Here is a 17,828-nt window from a genome sequence, read left to right as displayed (position 1 = left end):
CTATGAGGGAAAGCTGGAGTTTGTTGTCAAAGTGGGAAAGAGTACAGTATGGGAGAAAGCTTTCTAGTCAAGGTAGTATCTTGAGTTAACCTCCAAACAAAGAAGGTGGTTTGGGGATGTGGGGTGAGTTCTAGAGCTACTTCTGCTATTAAACTATCTGAATTCTGGAAAAAAAAATTAACTTTTCTAGTTAAAACTTTTCTAGTTTTGCTTTATGTATAAAATGAATAGAGACAACTTTTAAAAGATTTTCAACTCTAATATGATTAAAATAGCTGATGTTCATAAAGATGTGATTGAGTTTAATAAGTAGTCCACAGACTCCTTATTTAAGGAGGAAATTACAAAATAAATATGTTTATATATATAAATATATAATGTTTATTTTTGAGAAAGAGACACAGAGTGTAAGTGGGGGAAGGGCAGAGAAAGAGGGAAACACAGAACCTGAAGCAGGTTCCAGGCTCTGAGCTGTTAGCACAGAGCCCAATGCAGGGCTCGAACCCACGAACCTTAAGATCAGGCCCTGAGCTGAAGCCAGATGCTTTACCAAGTGAGCCACTCAGGCGCCCCTAAAGGAAATATTTTTAAGATTTTTTGTTTAAACAAAAAATGTTTTATAACATCAGCCTTGACTGTTACCCCTTCTCCAAAAGTCATTCTTTTATCTATGTTGTGTTCCCACATCAAGCCATGCCTGTGTTTTATGACATTCCCATAAACCCCTTCTAGAAACTACATAGAGAAAAGATGCTCAAAAAGTCCTGGGAGGACACAGAAGAAAGTCCATCCAAACACGTCCTCCCAATCTTCGCCTTCTTATTTCAGGAGCAACTTAAAATATTACTGCTCCGAATAGCTTTCCACGATGATGTCCAACTTAGGGAACTTCGTGTGTGCTTTGATACTGCTGTGTGCACCCCCAGCATGTCTCTGACCTGCTCTACTTATTCACCTGTCTCGCTATTGCAATGTAAACTCCTGAGAGAAGGGGCCCAGTGGTGCCCTGGCCTACTTTCCACTCTATTACCAGTTCTTAGCACAGTAACTGGCACCCAGTAAGCATCCTAAGTGCTTTTTGAATGAAGAAGAAGATGAATGGGAAAACAGAGGCTTGGATAAATGTGTGTGGGGGGAATGCAATTCATTTCGGGCAAATTCTCTTGCCAAGGAAGTAAAAAAATGGAGCGTGTAAGGGACCTCAGAGATCATCTGGTCCAACCCCCTCATTTTCCAGAAGCCAAGGAATCTTGGCAAACTGCCCCACGAAATAGAAAAGGAAACATGCAAAAGAGTATTAGGAAATGCAAACATTCTCTCTAATAAATGAGGATACCAGCCTACACAATCTGCGAGTAGAACTTAAATCGTTTTAAAAAAAAATTCATGGTGCTAATTTTATTTCGCCTTTATTAGTGCCTTCAGTGAGTCCACCTATTCCCTAGCCGTGTCAAGCCTACATCATACAGGCTCAATTACTTAGTATGTATATCAGGCAAGGTTCTCCCTTGTCTCCCTCCTGCGTTTCTCCAGCCTTTCAACGCTCATTAGCACCTCCAACAGAAGGCTGAGGAAATGAAACTCCAATTTATCAATGTCAACTGTTGAACCAGCAAATTGCATCAATCCCGCCCACACATGGAAGTGTTTGGACAATTCTGAATCAACAAGATGTTGGCAGCTGTGTTCCTATGGTTCAGTAATTGCATTGTTTCCTACTGTGCTCTACGGGTTGTGAAATGAATTTATTAAATAACCAACACAAAGGGAATGTGGTGTGGGCTAGTGGAAACAGCTCTGGGCTGGTGTTGGGATTCTGTCTTAATAGTCTCCCACTTTGACCACCAGCCTTGACAATAGTTTTTCTGGTCCTCAGGCTCCTAAAATCACTTAAGAAGGTAATTCTACCCTGGGTAGTAGAGAAATCTAGGGTACCTAAAATATCCTGTGCTTTTCACTCCACATACAGATTTAACATTGATCGTATTCTCTCTATATAGGAACCTAGTATGCTGACTTTCAGCCCACATTATGTATGGCCTTTGTGTATAAGATCCATGACACTAAATGGTACACCATGCTTGATGAATCCGTTAAGCCCAACTGGCCACTTCACACTGGAAGACAATGATTAGGAAAGGAAATTGAGCCCAGGCACATGAAGCGTATAATGGTGGAATTTAAAAACCCAATTCTATGGTCTTTGGCAAGTTTGCCAATTGGTATTTTGCCAGTTGTCTTAGGTTATTAAAACTTGTTGGTGGTTTGTAAATCTAGGCCGATAACTGGCTGTGTGACGGACTGAGAAAGGTTTTCAAATGAAGATGGAAAACTTATCTGGTATGCTATTCCAGCTACAAAGGAAGAAAAACAGATAAGCTTAATAAAATCAGCCCTTTTCAGTAACTCTTAAGCCAGCCTCTAAATCTTAGAAGGCAGGCAGTGTTTGAGAGTACAGAGAATGTCTGCAGAGGGTCACCCTGCCGAGGAGCAGGTGGAAAGCCTCCCTACCTCTCTGGTTTTAGCTGGGCCCTAGATAGTGCAAAGTCTTTTGGGTTGTTGGAGTATTCTCCCTGGACAAAAAGGCTAAGGGGAGGACACGTTCTCTTCAACTGGGAGTTTGACCCTGACTCGGGGTCCAAATTTTGGCCTCAACGGTCTTCCTATTCTTTCTTAAAAAGCAAATAATAGGGGCGCCTGGGAGACTCAGTCGGTTAAGTGTCCGACTTCAGCTCAGGTCATGATCTCGCAGTCCATGAGTTCGAGCCCCGCGTCTGATGGCTCGGAGCCTGGAGCCTGCTTCCCATTCTGTGTCTCCCTCTCTCTCTGCCCCTCCCCCGTTCATGCTCTGTCTCTCTCTGTCTCAAAAATAAATAAAAATGGTTAAAAAAAATTTTTTAATAAAAAAAAGCAAATAATAATTAATAATTATGCTTTCTCTCAAACTAAGAAGCAGAATTTCATTTCTTCCCAATCTCCCTACCCAATTATTTTATAAACAGGGCTCAATTAAGATCCACCATCATTTACTGAGATCTACACACAGCCCAGTGGTTCTGGCCAGGTGGTAGATCATTTGCAGGCAGATTATTTACCGTAGGCTGATCATCTCCACAAGGGGGATAAGGACTGTTAAGGTTTAGGATAATGTATGTAAAGCACATGGCCCAGTGATGAATGCCCTAGACAAGTCTATCACAGCCAGACTAGATACTGTATTTACCATTCTCTGATTTAAACCTCATAAAAACCCTGTGAGGTAGGAATTATGGTCATTATCTTACAGACAGAGAAGTTAAGTGGCTACTCAAGGACATGAAGTTAGAAAGGAAAAGATTTAGGAACTAAAATCAGGTCTGGCTTTACTCCAAATCCCACCTGCTTTCTGCAACAAGATGTTGGTGTGAATCTCTAGGATATTTTGTTCTTCCTGGAGTGACTGGGCAGCAATGTCCTATAAGGCATGATTCCAGATAAATTAACTTCCTGTTTTGTCTGTTCTCCCTCTTTCCCAAAAAAAAAGTGGAATGGAATATGTATATAGAGGCTTATTCCTGGAGTTTTACACTCTCGGATGCTGGCTACATACAAATTTACTCTTTTTTTCTAATTACTCTTTCCAAACTGCAGGTCGACAGCCTGAAGAGCAGTGCAGTAGAGGTCGAGTTTTGAAAAGTCACCCCTGATGCCACACTGAGAGCTGGGGATGAACACTCCTGGCCTAGCTACAATGTGCTGTGGTCTAAGACAGGAGGCCAAAGTTCCAGCTCACTTCTGCCTCAGGACTGGGGGCCGAGAAACCTGTATTCTCAATTCACATCTGCTGGAGCAAGTCATTTCCTCATCTGGGACAAGTTTCCCCATCTGGAAAATGGTGGGTTTGGGCTGGCCGATATATTTCTTAAAGTCATGTTTCCTGAGGTATAACTTATAGACAATAAAATTCATCCCTCTGAAAGATACAGTTTGATGAGTTAGACAAAGGTCTACAGTTTTATAACTATAGCCACAATTAAGACACAGAAGATTTCCACCACCCCCCAGAATTTCCTCATGCCCCTTTGTAGTCAAGCCCATTCCTAAACCCGGGGCATTTCTGACCTGATTTCTGTCCCTATAGTTTTGTCATTTCCTGTCTGGCACATACATGACAAAGAATGTAGCCTTCCATGGCTGTCTTTCACTTAGCCTGACACTTTTTTAACATTCATCCATGTCGTTGAATTCATCAAATCAATAGCTTGCTCCTCTCATGGCATCCCTTTCATGGACAGGACATTTTGTTTATCCACTCAACAGCTGACACACAGTTGGGTTGTTTCTAGTTTTTTGCTAACATGAATAAAACTTGCAAACATCTGTGTCCAGGCCTTTGTGTGGACATACTTTCCTTTTCTCTCACATAAATACTCAGGAGCGTGACAGCTGTGCTATTTGTTAAGTGTATGTGTTTATCTTTCTTATAAAGTGTCACACTGTTTTCCAAAGTGGCTGTACCATGTTGCATTCCCACCAGCCATGTGTGGACTGGTTGGTTTTTAACAGATAGCTCTAGATAATGACTGAGATTTCTATCTATGTCCCATTAATGTGTGGACTCTTCTTCTCATGAAATGCATCTCAGTGCTCCCCCACAGCACCAAGGACAGATGCCAAGTATGTATGTGAACTCAGTGTTGAGAGCCCTTCCAGCTTCAGTAGTCTATCATTCTGTTGCCTTCCCTAGACATCTTATTCTGCAATGGTGGGCACCAAGTAGCAGCTTTAGGCTGAAACCAGGTTGAGACAGACTGCAAAACTACTACTGACTAGCTATATAAGCATATCTCACAGGCTTGGCTTCCTCTTCTGCAAACTGGGAGCAATGATTACCTTCCTCTCAGGTTGTTGGAAGCTTAATGGTGTACGTGCTTCGCATACAGTAAGTGCTGAGTAAACAGCAGTTTTCAGCTTCTACAGTTACAGACTGGCATGGTGGATAAGGAAGTGGTAGGTGATAAACTTGAACCCCTTCCCAAGGTCCCCGGCAACCACTAGAATGTGAAAATGGAGGCCCCTGTGTTCCATCACAAGGCTCAAGGTCACTCTTACCTGTTAGGATGGTTTATTCACTCCTCTATTCATTTATAATATATGCATGTGTGTGTGATATTACATAGAGAGATGAACAAAAATGACACAGCCCCTCTCTTGCTGAGCTTACAGTCTAATATGCTCCTCTTAAGTGATGTGTAGAAAGACACAAGGCAGAAAGTTTGCCGTTGGCAAGAAGAAAGGCAGAGGGCCAGCATTCTAGATCACAGCAAAGTAGCTTAAAGTAGGAGCACTTAGGGGACTTCACCTCTGATTTTCATCTTGTTCAGGGAAATAAATTGTGAGTCTAGAGTTTTCCTGAGTGCTAGCTGATGTGTGTGTATGTAAGAGGGAGAAGGGAGAGAGGAGAGGGGAGAGGGGAGAGGCAAAAAAGGAGGATGAACAATCTACCAATGGGCATCTGAGCTCTGAATAATGCACTGACACGTTTCATTTTAAGCACTGTTTGTGTTCCATCCCACACCCCCCAACCCCCCTCGAGCTAATTACCTCGCCATTTTGAGCACCCAGCTGTTGCTGTCTGAAACCTGACCTTCACTGTGAAGAAGCTCACAGCTGCAGTGAGCTGCCTACCTAATAATTCAGGGGTTCTTATCGGCTTCATACCTCTCCTTTCCTCAACCAGCATGGTGAAACAGGCTGGTTTCCCTAGTTCCTTCTCCCCAAACCATCTGTCTCTCTGCCAAAATGAGAGGAGGAGGGCCAGAAGCAAGGGGATTATACGGGAGCCAGTCAGAATGCAGGATCTCAGGCTGCGTTAAGACCTACTGGATCAGGGTTTGTGTTTTAACAGGAGACCCAGAAAATTTGTAGGCACATTAAAATTTTACAGGTGCCAGAATGGGGCATAAATCCCAAAGAGTTTTCATCCATTCAATTTGAGAACCTGACCTAAGAATACGAGAGGGCCAAGCTGATCAGGCAGGACAGAGTGATATTGGAAAAGCAGTGTGGTGTGAAGGAAACAGCCAGCCCCCACGGAGCCTCCCTTCCTGATATCCGTGCCCTGTGTACTCCCTTTGAACAGAGTCAGGTCTGTATGGCAAACTGCATGTGTAAGAGTGACATTACACAACTTTGGAAGTGAGGTCATAAAAGGCATTTAACATTTTCCTGCCTTGGTCCTTTGGATCACTTACTCTGGGGGAAGCTAGTCACCATGGTGTGGGCACCTGGAAGAACTTGTGGAGAGGCCCACATGGAAATGAACTGAGGCTTCCCCCCCCCCCCCCCCCCCCCGTCAGCACCAACTGGCCAACCAAGTGAGTGAGCCAGCCTGTAAGTGGAACCTCCAGCCCCAGTCAAGGTTGCAGATGACTGTACAACCAATGTCAAATCTGCACTTTCATGAGAGGCCCTAAGCCAGAAGACCCCAGCCAAGCCAATCCTACATGCCTGGCCCCAAGGAGCTGTGTGAGATCATCCATGTCCGATGCTGCTTTAAGCCACTAAGTTTGGGGATAATTGGTTACTCAGGCATACATAATTACTGCAAGGATAGAGAGTGGGGTCTGACACTGGGCTCCCCCAACTGGCAGTGGATTTCCTCGGTCACCTCACCCTCTCGGTGTCTCTGATGCCTCATCTGTAAAAGGAACAGCTACAGATTATCTGATCTCTGACACCTTTGAGTATAAAGTTGACACTACGATTTTATATATCACTAAGACAAAGCGTCACCAAATTCATACCCGGTCGATTCTAAAATGCAGACTAATTTTAGAGATGTAGAACTGTGGGGAAACATGCATCTTAAAAAGGACGAAATACAGTGTTATACTTGCTCTGCCCACCACGTGGACACGTTAGAAGGATGGATGGTGTAACAGATGAGAAGGCGCCCAGAGGGAACTCACGGACAGCATCCTGAAGCACCACGGCTTGAGAAAGGGAAATGACATTATGGTTCCAGACCAGCTAATTAAACTGGCTTCATCACCTCACTTGCCTCAGGCTCCTATCACAATTTATGCTCAAAATGACTGTTACAAAGCCCAACTGAGAGGAAAAAACCATCAAGGAAAACCATTTATGGCAGTGCTCCCTAAACTTGCTTGAGCGTTAAGAAATCACCTGGTATATTTGTTAAATATACACCCAGGCCCCTTGCTACAGACTTTGATTCAGCAAATCTGGAGCAGGCATTGGATCTATATTTTAACAAGGGCCCCAGGCCGTTCTCAGGAACACACAGGTTTTAAAACATTGAAACACAGTAATACCCATCCACTTACTGGTATTTTTCCTTGTATTGAATCATAATAGAAAACTACAAACCTGGACTGCCTTAGCTATGTCCTCAAATAAAAAAACAAACAAACAAAAAAAAAAACACAATGCCTTCAACCCAGTATAAGATTTTACTGAAGGTCAATGTAAAAAAGCTGTCTCATCAAGGAGAGTTTGCCATTGGCTGGGAAGCTTATGGAAGCTATGGAAAATACTATTCTTCAATATTTACAGTATGAAAATCAGCATAATAAATATCCTAAAGACTGTATCTCCTGACAGGCTGACCTGTTTCCTTTTTTATCAGTCAATGCAAGTTGCTAGGCAACCATTTTTCCCTTTTTTGCTTAGACTGCCAGGAATCTTTCACCTAAAATTCATGCCCCAAAACAATAACAATATTAACAATAGTTACATACCTTGATCAAAAAAATTAAACAAACAGAAAAAAAAAAAACCAAAACGGAACTTCTTGTGACGTTTGGCTTTGTCCTGTATTGTAATGGTCATCATGTTACACTCAGGTCTTTTTTTGAGAACTTCCAGTCCTTTTGGAAGGTAGGATTTTATTTTATTTTATTTTTAAAGTTTATTTATTTAAGGGGGGCGGGGGAGTGGGCAGAGAGAGAGGGGGAAGATCCCAACCAGGTTATATGCTGTCAGCACAGAGCCTAACACGGGGCTGGAACCCATGAACCGTGAGATCATAACCTGAGTTGAAATCAAGAGTTGGATGCTTAACCGAATGAGCCACTCAGGTGCCCCGGAAGGGAACAAATTTTAAAATCAATACTGTCAGTTTTGTTTTTTTTTCTGTTTCTCATCACATTTAGACTAAGCAACCACAACTCAATATCCAGCAACACTTCAAGTTGCGAGGGTTTTCTCCTCTCATGCCAGTCTCTTGGCCAGCTTTTAAAACACCGCAGGAATGCTAACTGTATCCTGGCAAGGAGACTCTGTTCAAGCCAAATATTTAAGAGAATAAACAGAAAATAATTTTAGAGCATCTCTAAAAAAGTCGTCTTGTCTTTCTCTGGTGGATAACAGAATATTCTGACAATCTGACCCAACTAGGGAAGCATATAAAGCCATTAAGATCCTTCCCTACAAAAACGAAATGAAACAAACCCCCCCCCCCAAAACCAAAATGAAAACAAAGAAAACCCTGCACTTCATTTTTAAACATCTTACTTGCGTGCCTTCAGTTTTGCAACAGAAATTCATCCTTGACCTGAACTTCCAAATATCCCACAAACAATAATTAAGTCGCTCGAACCCTGCTGTGTAAAGGGCATTTTCTGACAGATGGGAAACCAAGCCAGAGCACAGGAAAAATTGCACTCTTCCCCAGCCTCATGCAGTAAGGAGATTAGAGGCAAGCATTTCCATAACCATCCCTGGAAACTGGGGTGCACATAGAATCTCAAAAGGGCATGCCTGCATCATCAGCACTTTAGAGTACTGTTACACATTATTGTCCCAGTGACGATGTCCAGTCTCCAAGAATCGTTTCCTACCTTGCTGACTGCCCAGGCTGACTTCCCCGTTTTCTGCTGAAAGGTCTTTTTCTCTGTGAAGTCTTCCAGACTGCCATCCTCCTCCCACCGGGGCTAATCCCACGGTCATCCGTCTTCCCGTGACACCCACAACACAACACCACAATCGGCTGTCTCCTCTGTTGGTCTCTGCTGCTGGATCCAGCTGCTTGAGGTCAATGATCCCAGTTAATTCACCTTTGAATCGCAGGACCAATCAGATTACCCGGTACACAGTAGGTGCTTGGGCAATCTGTGTGAATGAAAGAATCTAGTTCAGGGACTCTGGGGTAACCTCAGATTCTCTCATTCATGCAAATAAAGGCATGAGGCCTAAAGAAGTGAGGTGATTTTTCCCAAAGTCACACCAGAAAAGGAAAGAGGACACACAAAAACCCAAAATCTTTCCTTGCCAACCTGTTGTTTTCCATTATGCCTCCTTCAGGTACATGCCCTTCCCTCTGTGTGACCCTGGTCTCCTGTCACCACAGCTCAGGCCTTCTGGCTTAGCCTCCCCCTCCCCCACCATTTCTCAGCCCAGAATGAGGTTCCCAGGGACGCCTTCCAGCCTGGGGCAGGCTCCTTGCTTATCTGCTTCTGAATCTCCCAGAATCACGTTCATTTCTTTTGGAAAGTGTAGCCCAACTTGCAGTTTTCCTTTCAAATGTGAAATTATTTTATGAAGGCCTATCTTTCTCACTACAATAACAGGGCATGTCTTTGTTGTTGTTGTTCACTGCTCGGTCGCTAGGGGCTAGCACAGGATGCCTCACTAAAATATTTGTTGAATGAATAAATCATTTTGGAACTCTCTGAAAATAGGCAGTGGGTCTGTGGTGCAAATATTCTGTCTCATGAACAGCAGACATACAATAAAAGGGTCAGATCATTCTGGCACAATATTAAAAAATATCTCCATTTTTACACTCAGATAATTCACTTTATAAATAAGAAGTAGCCAGTCCTTAAACACAGATGTCCCTGTTTCAGATTCTGGGAAAAGCTGGCAGCCTTTCTCTCAGTAGGCTAACGAGGGTACATGCTAGATATTTTATCATGGGAGTAAGACAAATGGGGACCACCAATATGATGCTCCCAGAATTTCTTTCCCAGGACAAATTGAGATGTCTGTTGAATTATGTAAACCATTGTTTTCTATCACAGGTAGAGATACCTGACAGGATTATTCTTATTTGATATACCCATGATCTTCAAAAAATTTCTTTTTAAAAAAAAATTTTTTAACGTTTATTTTTGTGAGAGAGAGAAAAAGATGAGTGGGAAGGGGCAGAGAGAGAGGCAGACACAGAATCCGAAGCAGGCTCCAGGCTCTGAGCTGTCAGCACAGAGCCCAACGCAGGGCTCGAGCTCACAAGCTGTGAGATTGAGATCTGAGCAGAAGTCAGACGCTCAACTGACTGAGCCACCCAGGCGCCCCTAAAAAATTTCTTAAAAGTATACAACCAATATCTGCAAATTTTATTCCACTTAACCCAGAGAAAGTGCCAGGTCACATCTCTGAATCTCAAGCCACTTATGGACTCCAGAAAAGAAATGATAGCAATTGGATGTAATTTCTTAGTACATTTCAACAGTCTGTTGGTTTCTAAAAGTTTTAGACACCAAAAATTGTTTCTAGTCCTAACTCTGGAATTAAACTAAAGAGTTAAATGGATCACTTTTATTATTGTTTCTGGCTATTTTTCACCTGTTTAACTATAAAGAAAAACTCTGCCAATTTATAGATATACTACCCTTGATCCTATAACTCATAGTGAGAAAACTGCCCTCCTTTGGGAGAGCAAGAAAAAAGTGTTGAAAAAGCCCTCTCCCTCGACAAAAAGCTTTTGATTACAGAACGTCACTATTTTGGGAATGTTCTTAGCACATCCCGGTGAAGTACCATCATATCCTCTCCTCCTTGGAGCTTGGAAAAATGTCATACCACTCCTAAGTTGGGGTGTCTCAGAAGTGTTGGAGTGAGGCAACACTGAGGTCAGAAACTATGGTTATATACTCTGATTTGTCTTTGAGCAGATGTAATTGAGTTGTAAATCGAGACCTAATTATAAACATAGTGCAACACCTCTCTAGCCCTCCACTTTTTTTAATATTAAATAGGGGCATTATTTGAAGGTCTCCTTTATTGCTAGCATTCTGTGACTTTAACTTTGACTCTACTGAACTCCAGAGATAATCTCAGAACTTTTCTCTGGAAAAGTGGGGAAACGACCAGATGCCTCAAGGGGGCTGATTCTATCTGTTCTACCTCTGCTATAGATACCCAACACTGCCCCACATCTACCCCCAGCCAGTGCTTCACAATGGATCTCTAATAATTGTGAAGGTAATCTGGATGCTTGTTATGGGCTGAATTGTATTCCCCCCAATTCGCTGTTTTGAAGCTCTAACCCCCAGTATCTCCGAATGGGACTATATTTAAAGATGGGGACTTTAAAGAAATGATTAAGTTAAAATGACACCATTGGGGTAGGTCCTAATCCAATTTGTCTTGTGTCCTTATAAGAAGAGGAAATGGGTGGGGCACCTGGGTGGCTCAGTCACTTGGGTGTCCAACTCTTAGTTTCTGCTCAGGTCATGATCTCAAGGTTGGTGAGTTCAAGCCCATATCGGGCTCTGAACTAACAGTGCCTCCCATGTGCCCTCTCTCTCAAAAATAAATAAATAAACAGTTAAAAAAAAAAAGAGGAAGAAATTGGACAAAGAGACATTAGGAACTCATGTACAGAGAGGAAAGGCCATGTGAGGATACAGTGAGAAGAAAGGCATCTGCAAGACAGGGAGAGAGGTCTCAGGAGAAACTAAACCTGCTGACACCTTGATCTCGGATTCCCAGCCTCCAATACTGTGAGGAAATAAATCTGTTGTTGAAGCCACCCAGTCTGTGATATTTCATTAGAGTACCCCTAGTCACCTAATACAGTGCTGATTGATTCACTGCTTTAGATAACAACTTGGATCACAGATGTGTCTACATCTCTCCTTTGTCTAATGGGAAGACTTGAGTTCTAAAGCAGGAAAGTGACTTTTCCAAGGTCACATACTTGCGTGGTACCAGAAGAGACTTTAGATCAAAGCTCATGGGGGAAATAGGAACACTCAACACCCACCCCCAACCCCCAGACTTTTTCTCTTTAAAAAAATGCAGATCACAGGAGTGTCTGGGTGGCTGAGCATTCAACTTTGGCTCAGGTCATGTCTCGTGGTTCACAAGTTTGGGCCCTGTATCAGGGCTCTGTGCTGACAGCTCAGAGCCTGGAGCCTGCTTCAGATTCTATGTCTCCCCCTCTCTCTGCCTCTCCCCCACTTGGACACTGTCTCCTTCTCTCTCAAAAATAAAATAAAACATTAAAAAAATTTTTAAAAATGCAGATCAGGGGAGCCTGGATGGCTCAGTCGGTTGAACGTCCGACATCAGCTGAGGTCATGATCTCGCCATTCCCGAGTTTGAGCCCTGCGTTGGGCTCTGTGCAGACAGCTCAGAGCCTACAGCCTGTTTCAAATTCTATGTCTTCCTCTCACTCTCTCTCTCTCTCTCTCTCTCTCTGCCCCTCCTCGACTCACGCTCTCTCTCAAAAACAAATAAAAAAACAAACAAAACAAAAAAAATGCAGATCATACAACAAACATTGACACTTGGCAGAGACATCCAGATGGTATACATCACAGAAGTTATACCCAGTATTTAGTCACGATGTCTGAAGAACTAATTTTATTTGTTTCTTTTGTTTGTTCTTTTTTTGAGGATCAGAGTCCTATTTAGGAGCTTACTAAAAATTTACCTTTCCATATGCTAGATGTTGTCTGTGTGATTTACCTCCTCGGTCATCGTACACGGATCACCAAGAAGCTGTAAGAATATACAGGTGTAGACTCAAGGTCCAGCTCTATCACCACCATTGTGGAAAAGCACTGTACATCACAGGATAGAGCCCCAGGCTCCTCTGTGGCACCTGGACAGTGCCCAGGGACAGTGACCTCCCAGGAGTATCCACGTTGGATGAAGAAGTGATTTTTTGTTAGGATTAGAATATTTCACCGAAGAACTAACAACACGTTTTTAAAATACGCTCTGCTTGTGCCAGAACTCTGTCAGCACCTACTGAGCGGAGTGTGGGACTGGGACTTCTTCCTTCATTTTAGAAGGCCAACAAGTGTCCCCCAGAGTGCTCTCCATAGCTATCAATTCTCCTCTGTGCTCCTTCCTTTCCCAAAGGAGCCTCCTGAGATCTGTATACATGGGGAGACACTTAAACAGAAACATGCCTAATTTTGAGACTAATACCAGGCAGTAGACTCAACATTTGCATTGGAACCTCTCTTCTCTGTTCTTGGTCCCACGTGATGCCTGAACAGAACAGCCCTGGTCTGACGTGGGCTCCATGCCAAACACAAAATGGGGCTTGCAGGGGGCATCGAGCTGCAGATCTGACAACAGTTTTTCATTCCAAGGCATGCTCCCCTATCATGGAAGACGTTAAGATGAGGCCCTACAAGAGAACTAAACCAAATTAAATCTTCACGATCAGAACTGAAATAAGGGGAAAGTGTTCTAGTTCAGTGGTTCCCAAACAGTACTCCTTGGACAAGCTCAGGCTGTCTGCATCTGAATCATCTCAAAGGGGTTTTTGGAAATGGAAATTCCAAAACCCCGTCCTTAGACTGTTCCATTTCATGGGCCTGTGTGGGGCCTTCGATCGTGGGTTTTTAAATGATCCCCCGGTATTATATCATTTGGAAAACACTCAAAACTGCTGTAGATTTTCTCAGAGTTGAAAGAAAACAACAGAGAAATAGCTGGTGTCTATAAATCACAGTTTGTATCATTGAGTCAGTAACATCAACGACGTGAAGCATAGGCCCGGAGCTCTTTGGGGTTCGTATCCTTTCATTTCTATATTACTTTGTGTGTTATTACATAACACAACACCCAGAACTTAAAACAAGCATTTCTTATCTTTCAGTTTCTGTAAGGTGGGAGTTCAGGCATGGTGGGGCTGGGTATTTCTAATGCAGGGTCTTTGGTGAGGCAGCTGTTAAGTAATTAACTGAAGGCTTGACTGGGGTTAAATAATCCATTTCCAAATTCTTGACCAGAGGCCTCAGTTTCTCACCACATGGGCCTCTCCATAGGACATCCTAAATGTCCTCATAACAGGGCAGCTAACTTCCCTTGGTGCGAGTGATCCAGTAGAGAGAGCAAGGAGGAAGCCATGGTGTCTTTTATATCTAGTCTCTAAAGACACACATTGTCATCTTTACTTTTTTCTACTTGTTAGAAATGGGTCACTAAGGCCAGCCCACATCCAAGGAGAATAGGCTCCATCTTCTGAAGGGAATGTCAAAGATTCTGTGGGCATATTTTCAACTACCATGATTTCCAGTGTCTGTCAATGTCTGTCATATTCTGAGAATGGAATGGAAACTAGAAACACAAAAGCGTCTACGGTCTTGACCTCATGAAATATGGGAGCAGGAATGAAAGAAAGAAGCAATAATAGAACCAAAAATATATGATTCCCCTTTTATGAAGTCAAGCTAGTGAACGCACAGTTAAGTTAGGGACAGAGGCAGGGAAGTGTACTAAATTAGAAGTCAAAAAGGCTTGGGTTCTTGGGCGATAAAAAAAGCGTTGGGTTTGAAATTCTGCTTTCCCAGTTTGAGCTAGTTACACCATTTAGTCACTGAGCTACTACTACCCTCTCTCTTTACAAAATGAACAGGACTTACTTCTTCATGGTGGTAAAGGAGTGGACTTGGGGGCAGGGATGTTGTGAAGTCAAAGACAGAACCCATGCAGTACTGGGCAAATAGCTAATGGCTTTACATACTAATAACTATGATTGTCACCATGTTTGTTGTAAGTGAGGGTATACGTATCAGAGGGTAATGAGGTCAGCATGCCAGGTCGCTTAATTCCTTTTGCATATATCCTCTCTGGATTTGTGTACTTTCCCTCCAGGGGCAAAGCAACCCTTGGGTGCTAAGGAAATCCTTTCAAAAGGGACACTCCTCTTCCTGCTCCAAACTGTGTTTTCTTTCTGGTGTCGGGTCTTACCCGCAGCATTCCTAGGAATTATGTCTGGGTAGGCCCTGTAAAATGTACCTAAACTGACCAAAGCCACCTGACCAGGTAACTTCTCTCAAGGACTAATAATTGCTCCCCTGAAGTTTTAAATGCCCATTTATATTGGCAGGGGTGAGAGGAAGGAACTGCACATAAATATGGACGTTTCTGGAAATATTTTGTGCTTGCAGGTATGTCTCCACATGAATATTTAAGTATTATTTGCATATAGACATATGCGGACATGGAAACAAAATAGTGAGAGAGAATACTACCGTCATCAGAATGGGAACTTCCTCAGAGCTCCAGAGAAAAGAATTTGACTCAGAGTACAGCTGCTCAACATAATGTCAATCTGGGGCACCTCGGTGGCTCAGTTGGTTGAGCGTCCAACTTTGGCTCAGGTCATGATCTCATGGTTCACGAGTTCAAGCCCCACGTCAGGCTCTCCTGTCAGCACGAACCTGCTTCAGATCCTCTGTCATGCCCCCCTCTCTCTGCACCACCCCACTCGTGCTCTCTCTCTCTCTCAAAAATAAATAAACATTTGGGGCACCTGGGTGGCTCAGTCAGTTAAGTGGCAGACTTCAGCTCAAGTCATGATCTCACGGTTCACGAGTTCAAGCCCTGAGTCGGGACTTGTGCTGACAGCTCAGAGCCTGGAGCCTGCTTCGGATTCTGTGCCTCCCTCTCTCTCTCTGTCCCTCCCCCGCTCAAGCTCTGTCTCTCTCTGTCTCAAAAATAAATAAACATTAAAAAAAATTAAAAATAAATGAATAAAAATTTAAAAAAAGAGAGAGAGAATGTCAATCTATGCAGAAAACAACTTATAACCACCTCAGAGTATGAAAGTGTCTAAGAAATCTCATTCCCAATTCTTTTTCAAATCCCTTTCTCATCCTCTCCTTCTCCCCAGTGTTTTTGGACTCTTTGAAGAGACCCAAGAAATTCCGCAATTTTGGGAAAATGCACTGTGGCGAGACATGTAATATTAAACCACCCTATGACAGTGACGGGGAAAAAAAATAAAAAATGAAAAAATACCCATGTAGAGATAAGAAAAGAGCTTGAAAAACCAGTACTTAAGGGGTGGAGGACATACCTAAATCAAGAATAAAAAAAAAAAAAAAAAGTATCTTCAGCCAGTAAGTCAAAAACCCAAAGGACCATTACTAGAATAAGTCTAAATGCCCCCTGCAGACATAAAAGATGATCATGAGAGGGAACACAAAGCTCGAGGTGTTCAAGTTTTAGAAAGCCACCTGTCGTGTTCCCCTTTTTGCAGAGAATAAAGGAAGAATGACTGAAATTAGAAACACTTGTACTCATTCCACATTTTGAAAGCCAACTATGGGGGCCAGAGTTTTGTTCAAAATGAAAAAGAAAATCAAAGCTCCTTTAATTCCACCACCATAACTCTGTGTTCGAAGGTACAGCAAGGACTTTCCTTTTCCTTTTTTTCCCTTTTTTTCTTTTCTTTCCTTCCCTTTCCTCCCCCCCACCACCACACCAGGCTCCCTGTGGACGGAGTCATGGTATCTAGGACGATTTATCAGGAGATATTCCAATTTAAATTATGACTTAATCCCACAAAACCCAGAAGACCAAGAGTCTGTTCTCATTTTGTCTGAAACACATGAGCAAGGTTTTGTGCTAGGCAGTGTCTTGTGTGTCTTGCGGTAGAAGGTAACAGGCAAGACTTCCTGGGATGACCACACAAGAAAAACCTGCTGAAACGTGACACTTGTATGGGCCTCTGAAGCTCCCTTGTTCGGTAGAACAGGCAGATAAATCAGGGGCTTCACTTAAACCATTGCTGAACAGATGAAAGCCCAGAAGATGAAATTTCCATTGGTTGGGACAATCTCTTAGAAACTTTTCCCATCTTGGAATTGCTTTATACAAATACTTCCCTGTACCGCTGGCTGCTCCCAAGTTGTTCCTCTAAATTATCGCCAAAGCTGATAGATAGGATGCGGGTTGTAGCAAATATTTTACAGAAGTCATAATCGGCAAATCATGTGTAAAATGAAAAACAAAACAAAACAAAAAACACCAAAGTTTTAGATCAGAAAAGACCTGGGAATGAATTCACAAATTCTGTCATATAGTAGCTGATTGACTTAGATAACTAATACCTCTGGACCTTAGTTTCCTGCATCTGTTTTAATTAATTAGTTTTTAAAAAGCCCAACAGATTATTGTGAAGACGAACTAAGCAGCTCTGTGAAAAGCACTTTGAATGAAGTATGGGAGCAACAGCAGTGAATGAGACCAGTCTCTGATCTCTAATCATCCCTGGGACTAGCTGGAAAAACAACATATACATGCAAAAAGACAGGGCAGGGGCGGTAATCAAAACCCAGTGTGGCCCCCAATGACCTCACTTTCTGTTAGTCACATCTTCGAGCAGTCATCTTCCACAATGTACCACGGTTGGTCAATGGGCCCAACAGAAGTGATGGGTTTTACTTCCAGGATTAGGTTACAAAAGGCACTGCAGCTGCCATCTTTGTTTGTCTTTCTGATCACTCACTTTGGATAAGCCAGCTGCCATGTCATTGAGCAGTCCTATGGAGAGGACTGAGTAGAGAAGGTCTGGGGTCTCTTGCCAAGAGCCCCATGAGTGAGCCTAGAAGTGGATCCTCCACCCCAGTCAAAACTTCAGATGGCTGCAGTTCTGACTGACAGCCAGACTACAACCTCAGGAAAAATCCTGAACCACAACCACCCACCTAAGCCACTTACGGATTCTTGACCTTCAGAAACTGTGGGAGACAATATATGTTTATTGTTTTACATTGTACAGTAATCTGTTACACGGCACTAAATAACCAATACATTCGGCCACACTAAGAGCTGCAAGGTTTGGTAGAAGA

The 17,828-nt window shown here is 42.9% G+C and overlaps 1 protein-coding gene and 1 non-coding gene across 2 annotated transcripts in view; both read right to left on the bottom strand.

The window, feature by feature from the left end:
• The window catches only part of MB21D2 (Mab-21 domain containing 2), a 116,636-nt gene that overhangs the window by 32,704 nt on the left and 66,104 nt on the right, over window positions 1–17,828 (bottom strand). The gene's annotated exons all lie outside the window — the stretch shown is intronic.
• LOC125922223 (small nucleolar RNA SNORA73 family) lies at window positions 12,678–12,882 on the bottom strand. The gene has a single exon (XR_007457646.1). It is a non-coding gene; the product is annotated as a small nucleolar RNA SNORA73 family (small nucleolar RNA).

The sequence above is a fragment of the Panthera uncia genome, chromosome C2 (assembly GCF_023721935.1).
Source record: "Panthera uncia isolate 11264 chromosome C2, Puncia_PCG_1.0, whole genome shotgun sequence".
Taxonomy (NCBI): Eukaryota; Metazoa; Chordata; class Mammalia; order Carnivora; family Felidae; genus Panthera; species Panthera uncia.
The sequence above is the reverse complement of the archived record's forward strand: the minus strand, read 5'-3'. Positions and strand labels throughout refer to the sequence as shown.